The sequence below is a fragment of the Rhipicephalus microplus genome, chromosome 6, assembly GCF_043290135.1.
Source record: "Rhipicephalus microplus isolate Deutch F79 chromosome 6, USDA_Rmic, whole genome shotgun sequence".
NCBI lineage: Eukaryota > Metazoa > Arthropoda > Arachnida > Ixodida > Ixodidae > Rhipicephalus > Rhipicephalus microplus.
In genome coordinates, this window is record NC_134705.1 from 38,521,704 (window position 1) to 38,527,210 (window position 5,507).

General features: G+C 48.7%; 1 non-coding gene across 1 annotated transcript; it reads right to left on the bottom strand.

Moving 5' to 3' along the window:
- Positions 1 to 336: 336 nt before the first annotated feature.
- TRNAT-CGU (transfer RNA threonine (anticodon CGU)) lies at positions 337 to 409 on the bottom strand. The gene has a single exon. It is a non-coding gene; the product is annotated as a tRNA-Thr (tRNA).
- Between the last annotated feature and the right edge of the window lie 5,098 nt (positions 410 to 5,507).

Here is a 5,507-nt window from a genome sequence, read left to right on the forward strand (position 1 = left end):
ATAATTTAAGATTGTATAAAGCTGAGCACCAACAAACTGTACCCAAAATCGTGATAAAGGCCAGACTCTGACTGAAACGTCGAAATAAACCACGTTGTGACGGCTCACGGAGGATCTACTTGACTATTCGCAACGCTACGGTCACTCAACCACCGTGCCTATATATATATATATATATAAGGGAAAGAAGTGTATACCTAAGGGCTCGTTTTTCCGTGTTTTTAACACAATATTAATGAGATATAACAGACAGTAATGCCAAGGAATGTACAGGGGAAGTTATTAAAACCAATGGAATGTAAATAAGAAGAAAGAAAAGTGGATGAAAAAATTACCAACTGTGAGCAGGAATCGAACCTACGACCTTCGAATTACGCGTTCGATGCTCTAACCACTGAGCTATCACAGCGGCCCTCCCTCCATCCACTTTTTTGGGTTTTATCTGTGAATTTAGAAGTAGGAGCGACAGTCAGCGCCATCTACAAGCCAAACAACGAGTGTGAAAACACTCTTATGCGCATGTTTGGCGTCACGTAGCACGTGAACTTATTATGAGCGGGCAGCTGAATAATTGTCCCTCTTATAGGTTCGATTCCTGCTCACAGTTGGTAATTTTTTCATCCACTTTTCTTTCTTCTTATTTACATTCCATTGGTTTTAATAACTTCCCCTGTACATTCCTTGGCATTACTGTCTGTTATATCTTATATATATATATATATATATATATATATATATATATATATATATATATATATATATATTGTACCAGAACATGGTCGCGCCAGCTGAAAGCCCGCGTGAAAGAAGACGTTGACGTTCGTGTGGCTCGTGCTTGCCGGGTTCCTGCCAGAGCCATCTTGTTGCGGGTAACGCTGCTTCAATATTAACAATTGTTTATACGTGAACTCACTCGTTGCATTTGGTGGAAGCGTGCTGGCTAACGTCTTGGAGTTCTGCAGCCGTAAGCTACCATCTGATTCCGCAATGACCGAGCTCATCGATCCCCACAAGCCTCTTTCACGCCACCACCTGTCATGTGCCTTGGTGTACTTTGTCTGCTTGACCCACCAGTCTACATTGGCCCTGGCGATCACTATGTCGAGGACTGGCTAGCAGAGTACGAGCGTGTCAGTGCGATCAACAAGTGGGATGACCCTGTCAAGTTGACTTACATCATCTTTTACCTGACAGACTTGGCCAACCCATGGTTCACCAAACACCAAGCCGAAATCCCCACCTGGTCGGTTTTCAACCAAACCGTGAGCTCGTTTTTCGGTTGTCCAGCTATGCTCAAGCTTTGCGCTCAACTTGGCCTGCGGGGACGACTTGAGCGAACTGGTGGAAGCTTCACGAGCTACATTGAGGATGTGATCGGCCTCCGTAGGCGAATGGATGCGAGGATGATGGAGGCTGACAGAGTAGAGCATATAATGAAAGGCATTGGCGACGATGCTTTTCTTATGCTTGTGGCTAAAGACCCACTGACCGTCATAACTGCGATTCAGCTCTGTTAAGGTTTTGATGAGCTGTGCGAACAGCGAATTTCTACACGTTGTGCTAATACGCAAACAGTGGATATTTCGGCTTAGCACTGCAAAAGAAGTGGCCCCGACTACACCGTATTGATGCCTCAAACTCAACAGTACATCCGGGAAGCAGTTGCTCGACAGCTCTCTCTTGTGGACACCATAAATGAGGCACCCAAGACACTGGACCACTCATTTCGCCGTGCTCTTCAGATGCAAGTTGCTGAGGCTCTCCCTTCACCCACGTCCGCAATATCACTTACTGCACCACTGACTTATGCAAAAGCTGCCCGGAAACCTCCTGCCCAACCGTCGCTCCATTCATACAGTCCAGTTACCAAATACTGCAGGTCGCCAGTTTCGGTTCATCCGGTAAATCGTCCCTTTCTACCACCTCGAGCACCTGTAAACTCTTGGCGTACTCCGGATAACCGGCCCGTCTGCTACAACTGCGGTATTCCAGGACATGTCGCGCGCTACTGTCGTCGCCGTGGATTCTATTTTAATGATGTTCAGCATTCCGGCAATGTACCTCGGTAATCAGAATCGCATGTGACACCTGATGCACCTGAGTCCCGCTCACATCGACCAGACTTCAGTCCACGTCGATCTCCTTCACCCGTCTTCGGTCTCGTTCCCGCATGATTCGCCGTTTCAACCACGCCCAGGAGCAAAACTAACAGTCGCAGTTCCTGAGGCAAGAGCTGGGCCACCAACGAAATTTCAAAGGCCTCAACATTCGCACCCTAACGAGATTGCCGTGTTTGTGGACAGGATCGCCACAACCGCTCTAGCCGACCCAGGTGCCGCTATTTGTGTAATCAGTGAAGTGCTATGCCGCAAAGTGAACAAAGTGACGATTCCACTGGTTGACATTTCTTTACGCACGAGTTTGCAGCACGTCCACCCTTCTGCCACATGCAATGCTCATGTTATGATTCAAGGAATGCTATACATCGCTGAATTTGTCGTCCGTCCGCATGCGTCTCATAAAATCATCCTGGAATAGAACATTTTTCCTCTACTCCTGCGGTTGTCGACTGCGCTCATGTACAACTTGTTTTGTATCCGTTCAGCACGAAATTCATAGATCTCTTCTGCTCACTCAAAAAGGTGATCGTCGCCACTGACGTCGTCATCTCTACTTTTTCGGTCACCGTGGTGTGTATTTTGTGCAACTCCGTTCCTTATTCAACTGCTCCTTTCATGCCGTCTCAAGAATGCGCTCGTCGCAGGAATCTTGTCGTCCCGTTTGCCATAATAACGCTTCTCGATGGTTCCAGTGCCGTGTACGTGTGCAATCTGTTCCTTTCTCCCGCTACCTTATTCCTTGGCGGATGTATTGTGCGTCTATACGCTTATGATGCCATCTTTCCTTTCGATGCCTCTTCCGATACGACGCCGATGACCGTGGATGCTGTCACGGCTGCCACCGCACCCTCAATACCTCATGAAGGCATTCCGTTCCGCAGCGTGGACACCGGGCTTACGCAAGACCAGTGAAATTAGCTCGTTCAACTACTTGACGATTTCCGCGTCTCCTTTGACCGCGGACAACCTCCCTTGGGACGCACGTCAGTTTTTGCTCACCGACACTGGTCATCATAATCCGCTTCGTCAGCGCCTCTACCAAGTCTCGCAGGCTGAGCGTGACGTCATCACTCAACACGTCGATGAGATGCTGCAACGTGGCGTCATTTAACACTCCCACAGTCATTGGGCTTCGCCAATGGTCCTCGTGCGGAAAAAGAATGACTCCATTACGTTTTGCGTGGATTTTCGCGACTAAATCACACGCAAAGATGTATATCCCCTGCCACGCATTGATGACGCCTTAGATTGCCTTCATGGTGCAGATTTTTTCTCTTGATGATTGATTGATTGGTGGAGTTTAAGGTCCCAAAACCACCATATGATTATGAGAGACACCGTAGTGGAGGGCTCCGGAAATTTCGACCACCTGAGGTTCTTTAACGTGCACCCAATACTGAGCACACGGGTCTACAACGTTTCCGCCTACATCGGAAATGCAGGCGCCGCAGCCAGAATTCGAGCCCGCGACCTGTGGGTCAGCAGCCGAGTACCTTAGCCACTAGACCACCACGGCGGGGCAGATTTTTTTTTTCTCTTCACTGGATCTGCGCTCTGAATATTGGCAAGTGCCAATGGCCAAAGCAGACCGTCCAAAAACAAGGTTTGTGACCAGTGACGGCTTATATGAATTTAATATAATGCCTTATAATGTCCTTGCAATGCGCCGGCGACTTTAAAAGGGTGATGAACAGTGTTCTGAGGGTACTTAAATGGCAAATCTTCCTTTGAAGTTTGGATGACCTAGTTGTATTTTCTGCAAATTTTGAAACTCATCTTTCCTGTCTGCAACAAGTTCTCCAGAGTCTTACGGCAGCCAGGTTGCAACTGAACTTCAAGAAATGTCAATTTGGCGCCCGCAAACTCGCAATTTTGGCCACGTCGTCTGAGAAAAATGGAATATTGCCAGACCCTGCCAAACTGCGTGCCGTTGCCGAGTACCTCAAGCCCACTACCCTAGAGGAGCTCCGTAGCTTCGTAGGATTTTACTCGTGTTTTCGGCGTTTCATACGCAATTTTATCTCTATAATCACCTTCCTGAGTCAGCTTCTTTCCAGTTGCGAGGACCTCTCGGGCTGGGATTCTCATTGCGATGACGCATTCACGACGCTGCACCGCCTACTCACGTCTCCGGCAGTTCGATTCTAATGCACCTACTGAAATTCACATGGTTGCTAGCGATGTCGGCCTCGGTGCCATTCTCGCTCAACGCAAGGATGGCTGCGACGAGTACGTTGTCGCCTATGCTAGCCATACCCAACGAAGGCAGAGCCCAACTATTCCGTCGCAGGAAAGGAGTGCTTGGCTATCATTTGGGCTTTAAGAAAATTTTGCACTTACCTTTACGGACGCCAGTTTGATGTTGTCACAGATCACCATGCCTTATGCTGGCTAGCGTCCATGAAAGACCCTACTCGTCACCTAGCTGGTTGGGCTTTACGCCTTCGGGAATACAACATCCGTGTTGTTTATCGCTCAGGACGCAGACATTCAGACGTCGATGCACTATCCTGTTCTCCGCTGCCTCCTGTCATTGCCTGCTTACCAACTGCCATCTGCGATTCGTCATCGTTGAGCATCACCGACATGCCAGCCGAGCAGTGCAAGGATCTCTGAATCAATTCTCTGCTCGACATCCTCTCTCACAGTTCATCAGAATCGAATTCACGCTCTCTCTTTCTCGTCAAGCAAGCCACTTTGCTGTTCGTGAAGACTTAATGTATCGCCGGAATTACCTAACGAATGGCTGTGAGTGGCTCCTTGTCATCTCCCAGCATTTGCGCTCGGACACCTGCGCTGCCTTTCACGATGACCCCCAGTGTGGACACGCTGTAGTATTCAAGACTTACTCTCGCCTTCGTCTAAGATACTGCTGACGTGGCATGTATCGGCACGTTCGCCAGCACGTTCAGTCATGTGCCACGTGTCAACGCCACAAGACGTTTTCTCACAACACTGCTGGCCCTTTGCAACCCTTGACCTGCCAAGTGAGACCATTCGGCCGCGTTGGAGCTGATATGTATGGTCCTCTACCCAACACTCTTCCAGGCAACCGGTTGGTTATCGTCGCTATCGATCATTTGACGCGCTACGCTGAAACATCTGCGCTGCCTGCTACCACTGGGGAGGACATCGCTTTTTTCCTTCTTCACGATCTGATTTTGCGACATGGTGCAACCCGTTAATTGCTGAGTGACCGTGGCCGCGTGTTTCTCTCAAACACCGTCGACAAACTGCTCATGGAATGTCACATTGTTCATTGGAAAGCCTTCGTATACCAACCTCAAACCAATGGCATGACAGAAGGTTTAATCGTACCCTTGGAGATATGCTTGCCATGTACGTGTGTGACCACCACACTTATTGGGACCAAGTGCTAGCTTTTGC